The sequence below is a fragment of the Cucurbita maxima genome, unplaced genomic scaffold (genome assembly GCF_002738345.1).
Source record: "Cucurbita maxima cultivar Rimu unplaced genomic scaffold, Cmax_1.0 Cma_Scf00096, whole genome shotgun sequence".
NCBI classification, from domain to species: domain Eukaryota; kingdom Viridiplantae; phylum Streptophyta; class Magnoliopsida; order Cucurbitales; family Cucurbitaceae; genus Cucurbita; species Cucurbita maxima.
The window spans coordinates 288,007-300,070 of record NW_019272112.1 but is presented as its reverse complement, the minus strand read 5'-3'; the positions used below and the strand labels follow the sequence as shown (position 1 = coordinate 300,070).

The 12,064-nt window shown below is 35.9% G+C and overlaps 2 non-coding genes across 2 annotated transcripts; one reads left to right on the top strand and one right to left on the bottom strand.

Moving 5' to 3' along the window:
* Positions 1-2,006: 2,006 nt before the first annotated feature.
* On the bottom strand, positions 2,007-2,146 carry LOC111472995. Its single transcript, XR_002715526.1, has one exon. It is a non-coding gene; the product is annotated as a small nucleolar RNA Z247 (small nucleolar RNA).
* Positions 2,147-10,556: 8,410 nt separating this feature from the next.
* Positions 10,557-10,628, top strand: TRNAP-AGG. Its single transcript has one exon. It is a non-coding gene; the product is annotated as a tRNA-Pro (tRNA).
* Positions 10,629-12,064: the final 1,436 nt, after the last annotated feature.

Sequence of the window (12,064 nt, the reverse complement as noted above, 5' to 3'; positions counted from 1 at the left end):
CTGACGCCAGAGGGGATGCTCCATAGCAGTAATATGTGAAGTAGATTCAGAGGCAGAAGACCGAATTACAAAATATGTTATTGTTCCATCTCTATGCACCTTGGGTTTCTTGATATTGTGCTTCAATCGAGTACTATACGGATGAGTAGTAGGTGCAGGATCCACATTTGAGGGGACAGTCGTATCAGCCGTTGCGAGAGGAGCAACCGATGCTACAGTAGTTGGTTAACCATCGTTCAAGGATTTGACCAGGCATTGTGCAATATCATCTGCTGGCGGAGGAGCCGAGGCCTCAATTATTGGCGGAACAACCAACGCCGATTTGCATGGCAGCAACATGGAGGATTGCTGCGGCAATTCCGAAGCTGATGTAGACACCAAATTTTTTGCATCCAAAGAGTTAGTAGGCACAGACATATGCATGTGATCATTCTCTAAATTAGTACTGCTATTACCCAAATGATTGGGGAAGAATTAGGTGGAGCTCTCTTGAATGGAAAAACATTTTCATCAAATATGACGTCTCTAGACATATTGACACGACCAGATTCGGTGTCAAGACACTTATACCCTTTTATGTAAAGAACTGTAGCCTAGAAAGACACATTCTTTTGATAAAAAAGAGAGCTTTTGTTTGTTATAAGGACGGAGATGAGGCCAACAAGCACACCAAAATTTTTGTAATAAGGAGTAATTTGCTAGGGTATGAAAAAGATGCTCTAAGGGGGTAGGCCAGTTTCAACAATATGATGGTACTTGCGTTCAGTAGGCCCATTTTGTTGGCGTGTGTGAGGGCACGAAACATGATGAGCAATTCCAAGGGAACGAAAAAATGTGTTATGAATTTTCAGATATTCCCCACCCCAATCAGATTGACCCACTTGATTTTAGTATCTAGAAGGCGCTCAAGATGAGCTTGGAATTGCAAAAATATACGAGGAACTTTTGTACGATCATGCATCAAATAAATCCATGAAAATTTACTAAAATCATCAATGAAGCTAATATAATATTTAAAACCCCCAACAGATGGAGGTGCAGGGCCCAAAACATCCGAAAAAATAAGTTCCAAAGATGACGAAGACCTATGGGAAGAACTAGTATATGGTAACTGATGACTTTTTGCTGATTGACACGCATTACAAATTGACAAAGATGACTCACTAGCACACAGAATATTATTGAGACGCAAAATTGATTTTACTACTTGAGATGAAGGATGTCCAAGATGTGCATGCCATTGGGCATGAGTAGTAGATTTGCTCACCAAGGCATGCTTGAGATCATCGACATCGGATGGCTTAATAGGATAAAGACCAAATTTACACCTCCCATCTAGGAGACTTTTCCTTGACCGTCGATCCTTAATAGAAAAATGTCAAGGATGGAATTCAAAAAATACGTTATTATCACGAGAAAATTTATGAACGGAAAGAAGATGTTTGGAAATTTCAGGCACATGCAAAATATTACACAATGCAAGAGGACGAGTAGCAGTATTAATTAGAGAATGACAAGTATGCAAAACACGCAAACATGCTCCATTGCCAACTTTAACTTGTTCACCTCCATGATAGCATTCACGCACAGCAAGACGATCCATGTCACTGGTGATATGATCCGTCGCGCCTGTGTCACTGTACCAATTTGGGTCAATCTTGTAAGAGGAAGTAGCCGACAGTACCGTAGTTGGAGTAGAAGAAGGTTCATCTTGATAGGACTCATCCATCCTATGCCAGCAGCGGATAGCAGTATGCCCCACTTTGCCGCAGATCTGGCAGGAAGGACAAGCAGAAGGGTCACGACGATCACCAGCAGGACGAGAGGGTGCATAACCTTGAGAACGACCACGACCACGATCCCTATGCCCACGATTCTTCTGCTGACCACCACGACCAACATAATTGGTAGAAGATCCAAGATTTAACTGAAGTTCAGCACGACCAGTACAATTGGCAAAAGATCCTGGATTTAACTGAAGTTCAGCTCGGTGTTGTAGTTGGCGAGCTTCAAACGTCATTAGATGTGCAAACGCATCATCAAGCGTGAGGGCTTCACTCTTGGTAGTCATTGAGGTGACGAAGGGATCCTAGTCAGGGCCAAGACAAGCGAGAAGATACGCGATCACATCATCATCCTGCAAGGTAGAGCCGGTGGCAGCCAGCTCGGTGGCCAGCCCTTTGATCTTGCAAAAATAATTTGCAGCAGATTGATCTCTTTTCTTGGACGTGGCGAGCTCAACACAAATATAAGTAGTGCGAGCACGAGTTGACGACAAAAGTATCCGCTGCAGAGTATCCCACGCCTCCTTGGACGTAGTAGCAGCAACTACATCGTGAAGAATCTCCTCAGACATGGAGGAGAGAAGGCCGCTAAGGACCTATTGATCCTGATCATACCACTGATATAGGCAGGATTAGAGACCAGCTCAGCACCAGCAGCAGTTGAGGAAGGGACCAGCTTGGCAGGTGCGGCATTGGTGCCATCAAGGTAGCCCATAAGCTTCGTACTCCGTAGGTAGGGGAGGAGCTGGGCGTGCCATATGATGAAGTTGTTTTTGGTTAGACGAATTATGACAGCATGGTGTAGAGAGATTGGGCCAAAGGTCGCCATGGTAGTTGAGACGGTATTGGAGATGGTAGATGGGGAGGAGGAAGAAGATATGGTAGACATTTAAAAAATAAACGTTGGCTCTGATACCATGTTAAGTTGAATGGCACAATGACCTCACCTAGGACATTTAAAAAATAAACGTTGGCTCTGATACCATGTTAAGTTGAATGGCACAATGACCTCACCTAGGGTCACGACCTCATGTATTTATAGATGTGTATAATGAAGATTACATTCTAAATCATAGATTAGTAACAAACCATAAAATCATATATTTGGTAACAAATCAGTAAAACATAGATTTGGTAACAAACTANAGACATTTAAAAAATAAACGTTGGCTCTGATACCATGTTAAGTTGAATGGCACAATGACCTCACCTAGGGTCACGACCTCATGTATTTATAGATGTGTATAATGAAGATTACATTCTAAATCATAGATCTAGTAACAAACCATAAAATCATATATTTGGTAACAAATCAGTAAAACATAGATTTGGTAACAAACTAGTAAACCACTAGATTATCTTACTATATACAGATATGATTTATACTACGTTTAACAAGGTTGAGGTGATTCAAATGGTTGATGTGATAATCTAGTCATTTTTAAGGTCTCTTTTGTTGAACGCCATCATGGCTGAGATGACTGAGATGAGCACCCGAGTGAGTTTGACAAGCAGGATCGTAGAGAACCACACCCCAAGCCAAGCTCATGTTGGGCAACAAACTCTAAATCCAAAAACACACTCTTAAATGGGAACCGGGATGCTAAGGAATTAAAAAACTTTATTTTTGACGTAGAACAATATTCGAAGGTTACAGGAACTTGCTCATAGAATCTAAGAGTAACGTTGGCCACAATGCATCTCATGGACGTTGGCGTTCAAAGGATGATGATATAAAAAATGGGTCATGCATCATAAACTCATGGGAAGACCGTTGATGGAATCGATGCATTCGAAGCTCCCCTGGATGGGTTGCCAATTAAAGACCTTACGTTTGATGTTGACTCTTTTGAAGAAAAAACAAAACGATCGAACACCTCGAAATGTCGTGGTAGCTCTAAGAACTCTATCATACGACCTAAGAGTTGAGGGCTACAGGAACTTTCTCATATGACCTGAGAGTTACATTAGCCGCAATGCATCTCATGGACGATGTAAAACTATGGTAGTGCTCGAAGGTGAATCGTATAAAAAATGGGTCATGAACCATAAACTCATTGGAAGATCGTTGATGGAATCGATGCAATTGACGCTCCCCTAGATGGGTTGCCAATCAAAGACCTAACATTTGATGTTGACTCTTTTGAAGAAAGAGCCACACAATCAAACAGCTCAAAACGTCGCGGTAACTCTAAGAACTTTAACACACATAGGGAAGGACGTGTCGAAGAGTTAGACATTAAGCAAAAGATCATGCTAAAACTCTTTAGCGATCTGACAAAAGACTTCAGGACATCTACACCAAAAATTCATTGTTGTCCAGCGGTCAGGATATTTGGCTTTCACCCAGCCGGCCTGGGTTTGATTATCGGCAATGGAATATTATTTTCTTATTTCATCTTATTTTACAGTTTCTATCTTTGATTAAACAGACTTTTATGAACTTCGTACCTTTGTTAGAGTTATATTATATATATTTGGTTCAATTTCAACTACTGGGTTGAGGTGATTCAAATGGTTAATGCGATAATCGGACTATTTTCGAGGTCTCTCTTGTTGAATGCCATCATGGTTGAGATTAGCACCCAAGTGAGTTTGACAAGGAGACCCGAATTTAAACTTTACCTACGTTTGAAAGGCACTATAATAGTCAAGGTCAATGGTATTTTAGATTAAAAAGACTTTTATGAACTTTGTACCTTTGTTAATGTTACTTTGAATGTTTATTTGTGTACTTTGTACGTTTATTTGTGTTACTTTGTACCTTTGTTAGTGTTATGTTGTAGACATTTCGTCAAGTTCAACAAGTGGGGTTGAGGTAATTCAAATGGTTAATGTTACTTTATTTGATTTAAATTGTTAATGTGATAATTTAGTTGAACAGTTACCGGTTATTTCCAAGGACTCTCTTATTGAATGCCAATAAGGCTGAAATGATTGAGATGAGCACCCAAGTGAGTTTGACAAAATTGAAATAAAATCAATAAAATTGAAAAAAATTGGAAAAAAATGAGCCTTATGACACTTCCTTCAACTCGAAGGGCGGAAAACCAAGGATTCCATCGCCCAAGACCCACGATCCAACTCCCAACATGAAAATGATAAGCTATAGAATCATTCCAAGAACCTCAATGGATGGGTTACAAACTCTCATTACCAATCTCGACAACTGGACGTGTCATCGGCATTAGAAGAACGACAGCATCAGAGCAAGTCATGGGGATAGAAGATCTCGTTGAAGGATGATAGACCAACCATAATCTTCAGCCCAACGAGCCAAGCTTTTGTAGAAGCAAGAACCCTTGTATTAAAGAAATTACCACCTTCTTATACAAAATTTGGATCAACCAAGATATAAAAGCTATAATTAGATTATGAGATCGAACCATGAGAAGCAAGATTTTGAACCTTTTTCTAAATTGAGTCACTCCAAATCAAACTTGATCAAGGCTTGATTAAATTACTCAGATGCAATCTACCACAAGAATTGCATGAAACTTAAGATATGCTCACATTTCTATAAGGGGGAACGTCTCAACTTGAGAGATCAATTTCATTGATCACAAATATGCTTTTACATAATAATTTGTGGGTATTTATAGTCTCCCAACAAAAGAAGTTAGTGACCGTGATTTAATCTCGATCCTTTTAAATCTCCACAGAAGACGAAGCCAATTTGAGCATTACAAACTTTATGAAATTAAAATAATAAATAAAGTTTTCTAACCACTCATGAAATGATGCTTGCAACTTCATCCGCTACTTCAACCGTGCAAATATTTACTTTTGAATCTCCAAATGGTCTTGACTCAAACGATTCAGATTGTAACACATGAAATGATGGTTGAATCTAGTCTATCCAATTTTGTAGATGAAGTATGAATGCTTGTTGAATCTTCTTGGCCTTGGGTTGTGTAATAGGTTCAGTTGGAACACAGTGATTCTTATCATCATCCCCCTCTTCAAAAGGATTCGTCCTCGAATTAGAAAAATCATCACCTACATCAAAAGAACTCAACTCAGCAACATTGAAAGTAGAATGTACACCGTGATTCTTATCATCATCCCCCTCTTCAGGATTCGTCCTCGAATCAGAAAAATCATCACCTATATCAAAAGGACTCAACTTAGCAACAGTAAAAGTAGAATATATTGACAATTCTACGGGAAGATCAATTTTATTATTCCATGCAATAAAATGAGTCATTTTACTAAATGTCTTATAGTGCATTTACAGTCAAATAAAGAATTAGGAATCCACATTTTACTAAATGTTTTACTAAATGTCTTACTAAATGTCTTATAGTGCATTTATGGTCAAATAATGAATTATCTTTAGTCAAATAAATAATTCATCAGTAAAATTATTTACGCTAATTCATTGAAATTTTAAAACGAAATCATCTCTAAATTTAGATAAGATACTAAGTTATACTACTTGAATCAGGTGTCGTAAAGGTCGAACGAACGAACACGTGACCTTAAAATCTTCAATAGTACGCTCTCCCACCTAAGCTATCCCTTATAACATTGAAAATGAAAATTCTCGAATTTTAAAAAGAAATAATCACTAAATTTAGATTAAATAGTCAAGTAATGTTAAAAAGAAATAATCACTAATTTTAAATTGAATATTCGGGTTATGCAAGTTAGTCAACTTGAATTATTAAAAAGAAATAATCACTAATTTTAAATTGAATATTCGGGTTATGCAAGTTAGTCAACTTGAATTAGGTGCAGTGAAAGTGAATCAAACACATGATTTTCAGATCTTTACTGACGCTCTCCAAACTGAGCTATCCCCGGTAACATTAAAAATAAAAATTCATCGGTAAAGATATTTTCACTACTTCATTGAGATTTTAAAAAGAAATAATCACTAATTTTAGATTGAATAGTCAGGTTACGCAACTTAGTCAACTTGAATCAGGTGCGGTGAACGTGGATCAAACACGTGACCTTGAATGAAAACTCATTAGCAAAGGTATTTAGGTAATTCATTGATATTTTAAAAATAAATAATCACTTGAATCAGGTGCAGTGAACGTGGATCAAACACGTGACCTTGAATGAAAACTCATTAGCAAAGGTATTTAGGTAATTCATTGATATTTTAAAAAGAAATAATCACTAATTTTAAATTGAATAGTTAGGAGTCAAGTTATGTGACTTGAATCAGGTGCGGTGAAGAAGGTGGATTGAACACGTGACCTTTAGATTTTCAGTCTGACACTTTCAAATTGAGTTATCCTCGCTAATATTTGAAAAAAAAATCATAAGTAAAGGTATTTCCGCTAATTCATTATATTTTAAAAAGAAATAATCACTAATTTTAGATTGAATAAATTTATGCAACTTAATGGACATATGCAAAATAAACCAAGTGCGGTGAACGTGAATTAAACATGTAACCTTCAGATATTCAGTCCCAACTGAGTATCCCGCAAAAATTAAAAATCAAAATTCATGTGTAAAAGTATTTCCTCTAATTCATTATACATTGAAATTTTAAAAATAAATAATAACTAATTTTTTATTGAATAGTTAGCTTATGCAAATGGAAACAGGTGCAGTGAATGTGGAGAGTAAGCACGTGACATTCAAATATTTAGTTTGACACTCTCCTAGCTTAAGGTCGCGATTAAGAACATAACAAGAAGTAATATCATAGCTTAAAGTCGCGATTAAGAACCTACTAGTAGGCTACTTACTAAGTTTTACTCACTCCATGTTTATCATTTTCTTTCAAGTAACTAAGAGTTGGTCGTGGATGAGAGCAGACTTTGGAGTGTGGGCCATGGACTAACCTCTGTTTTTAATCTAGTATTTTTTTGTTCTTCTTTTGAGTCTGCTTCTCATTTTGTGTTTGTCACGAGTATGTATATGTAACACCCCAAAAATGAAGGAAATTAGCTCCCATAAGAATATGCCACTCATGAAAGACCCAAAGGATAGAAAGGAAAAAAATTAAAGGATTAAGCAAGAACAAGAGACTTAGTCAAGTCATACCCTAACAAGTGATTTCAAGGAGTTGAAAGGCCTTTTGAAAAAGATTGGAAAGGAAAAAGTAAATGAAAAGGGCAAAATAGTCATTTTATCAATTATATAAAATCTTACCGAATTTGTAATTCCTTATCTTGAAGGAATCTAAGGATTCAAAATAAGGGGAAAATTATCAAAAAGCGATGAGGAATTTGTAGAAAAATTATGGATTTTTCGAGAAAAATAATAATAAAATATTCGGAAAGTGGCAAATTACCAAAATACCCCTAGAAGAATTGATAATTACAGAAATGCCACTCTAATTAGAATCAGAGCATCTACCGTGACCATCCGAGTAAAATCCTTCGAACTCAAATCTCAACCATTGGATCTCCTCCAAAATTTGATATGATCTAGAATGAACACGCACGGATCATTACATCCAACGACTAGTATTCAAAGCCAAGGTCGATAAGGCTATGATCGGAGTTGATATCTCCAAAAAATTATCCAGAAAGTTCGATCTCTAAATAACGAAGATTCAAGAGCTCTCAATGTCGGTTTAAGCTCCTCCTATAAAGTCTAAAGTATGAGCAACAATACGGAATAAGAATCGAGAAAGGTCAATCCCCCAATCGAAGGCAATAAGCGTTTAGATTATGGGTCTCCTACTCTCAGATTTCTTCCAAATTCGAGATCAATCCTCCACCATTTCTCTTCAAACTTATTTCTACCGTTTCTCAACAAGATTACCCACAAGTTCTATGTAGGAATAAAGTGCTGAAAGTGCCTCGAAACCATTCCTTCCCAATTCAATCCGCCATTGAAGAACTTCAAGAAAAACTTGAAAATCCAATCCGAGGATACATGATGATTCGTCGAGCAAGAATGATTCTAATCAATTTCTGCACCTCCAAGGAATGCTTTCATAGAAGACCACGAAGAAAAATAGCCTCGATAGCGTGCCGAATTGAAGGAAATAGGTTTCGAAATTAAATTTGGGGATAAGAGTCAAATTCTTATCTACGATCTCTTTTCCTTCAAATTAAGGATTCCTCTAGCTTTAGAGGAAGAAGTTGAGTAAACTTAATGAAGGAATCTAGAGATCAAACATCGTAGAATAAGCTACCCATGAGATCGAAAATCTGGCGTTTTGAGTGAGTTGCATACCGAGAACGTTTTCTGGAAATTAAGGTCCTACACTCAAAGACGTTCCTCCAAACCAATTCCTTTAGCCTTAAGAAAGGATATGGAAGTGGTTCAATGAAGAAATAGAGCCTTGAAACCTCTAAAATCGGCTGCCCAATAAGAAATCCTTTGTTTTATCTCAAGCGATAAATCAGATTTTGGATGAACTTTTGAAGCGAATATCTTAGGCTACGATCCACAAGAAGGTATCAAATCAATCCCTAGCCCTTCCTTGTAACACACATCTTTAAGTTTCAGGAAGAAATCGAGGAGAGAAACTCTGTAAATGTGGATGTTAAAATATTTTTCATCGGTGTCCATCATTAGTTGTGAGTGGCTCTAGCATTGACAATGGTGTTCCTTACTATTTTGTGATTTGTCCAGACCTCGACATACATAATATATATATATATATTCATTTAACTATAACACATATGGTCCATGGAAGAATTATAATGGCTACTACCTAAATTATAACATAAAGTTGATAATTGATGTCCAATTAGCCAACCCTAAATTTGTAATCATTGTGGATTGATTGAAATAACAATGGAAGTAATTTAAACTCCTAGTACCTTAAATGAAGTTGGTCTCTTCTAATAAAACATGAATTTCTCTTTAATATCATTAATACAATTATGCTTCATTTTAAACCTACCAAACATGAAACTAAAAATAAGTTCAATTTAACTTCATTTTATGGTCATCTTAAATGACGTGTAGGATATATTCTTGATTTACCTTGATATTTCATATTAGTTAAGCTTTTTTCAAAATCACAATTAGACAACAACAAAGATGAACTTGGGTCGGTTTATTATTTTAAATAAAATTTCTTTCTCCAATCCTATTCCTAATAACTCTTCTACTAAATTCATATTATGCTAAGAAACAAATTTTTTACTCGCAAGAAGTAAAATTTGCAACTTTAACTAAAATTTCATCCAAACAAATTTTATGGTTAGAAATTCTAGTGTTCATCCATAATATACAACCACTACCTAAATTATGACCAAAAAAATTTGAAAACATAAGTTGTAGTTGAAAATTACAAAAAACAATCCTCTAAATCCAAGAACTGATTAGTCAATCCTAAAGATAGTAACTAACCTAGAGTAATTGAAGCTCTACATGAAGTAATTTAAAGTTCCAGTTACTTAACTAAAGTTTATCTCGTCTTTAATGAAATATGAGTTGCACTTAAGTTCATGAAATGTTTATAGACTCCAACTCTTAGTACTATTAATGCAATTATATTTCATATGAGTTTATCATAAATCAAACTAAGGTACATTCAATACAACTTCATTTTCTTGTCATACGAAGCAAAATAGAAGAATTAAATCAAACAAATTGATGAACTGAGACGAATAAATCCAACCCAACCCAAACTGATTTGTTTGATTCATTCGTTGGGTTGCAATTTATTTGATAACACTTGCATATTAGAACAATTCAATATTACATACCTTACTTACAAGTAAAATACTAGACCATCAACTTTTTGTTTTATAGTCCAACAACCGCTCAAGAAAATAGATTTTAAACTTGAGAGAAAAAAATATATTGAGTAGGTATTAAAAATGTTGCATTTTTTTTAAAGGGCATTTGGTCTAGTGGTATGATTCTCGCTTAGGGTGCGAGAGGTCCCGAGTTCAATTCTCGGAATGCCCCCCTATGTTCAATTCATCAAAAGATGAGCCTCAAAGAATGCAATTCAACGAAGTGTAATATTCTTGCTCTAAATATCATTTTATCTTTTTCACTTTCAATAGGCATGCCTATACAAATCGTAACTTTCGATATTTGCTTTACTTGTGTACTCCACTATATGTGTCTCAAATGGAACTATCAAACTAAAGCTGATCTAAAATATAATAATAATAATTGCTCATGGATTTTATTAACAAAGAAAATAAATGAAATAATGATGATAGATTCCATAAAAAAATTAATATATAGTCCATAATAAGGGCATTTGGTCTAGTATGATTCTTTCTTTGGGTGCAAGAGGTCTCGAGTTCGATTCTCGAAATGCCCTTCCAAAAAAGAAAAAAAAGCACAATTTTTGAAAGAAAAATAAATGAAAAGAAATAGAATAGTTGTAAAATAATTATCAATGGGGCCTAACCCAAAGGAATGCGTGGCAATGCACAACTTCAACTAGTATAAATTTCATATATATTGAGGCACGAAAAAGAACTTTCAACTAGTATAAATTTCATATATATTGAGGCACGAAAAATATATAGACTAGCAACTAAGAACTTTCAACTATTATAAATTTCATATATATTGAGGCACGAAAAATATATAGACTAGCAACTAAGAACTTTAGATCTACTATAAACGCATTTGGTCTAGTGGTATGATTATTTTTTTGGGTGTAAAGGCCTCAAGTTCGATTCTCAAAATGCCCCCAACAATACTATATCAAAATGAATTAGGCAAGATAATATGATTTAAAATGTGGTTTTTAAACATTGAACCAAGAAGATGAGAATAGAGAATGAAACATAATCTTGGAAGAATAAAGATCGTTTCGAGCCCGACTTCAAAAAGAGCATTACACAAATTGTTCTATTGTATTCTTTCTAGAAACTTTCCATTATGTTGTCCACTGTCGTCACAATTCTTTTAAGGAAGATGCGCCCAAATAACCGATGAAGAAGTTTCAGAGAGCCATAGGTTCGAATCCTGTCACCTTGATGTGGTATTCTCAGGGGCCGAAGTGCAAAGCCCTATAGCCTATCTGTGGTCAAGAAGGCAGGCGAACCGTGCACACTGAAAAAAAAATGAAGATCTCCTTTTCTATCACACGAATTGTCATTCTTTTGTATTTTGAAACCCCTTACCTTATTAGTCATCAGACAGGTTTTTGGTATAATATATCGAGATAATTATTATGAAAAACCTATTCCACTAGTGTGACTTACAGACCATTTCTTTGTTGTATCAGTCATGCTATTTGAATAGCCTGAAGTCATCATAGCCTCTCCACCGGTTCAGAAGACTCCTTTGGCATCAATGTGCTCCAATGAAAGAGATCAGACCCTTTTCTGAACCAGAACTGGGCACAAAACACCGAGGTAGAAAGTTGAAAGCGAGCT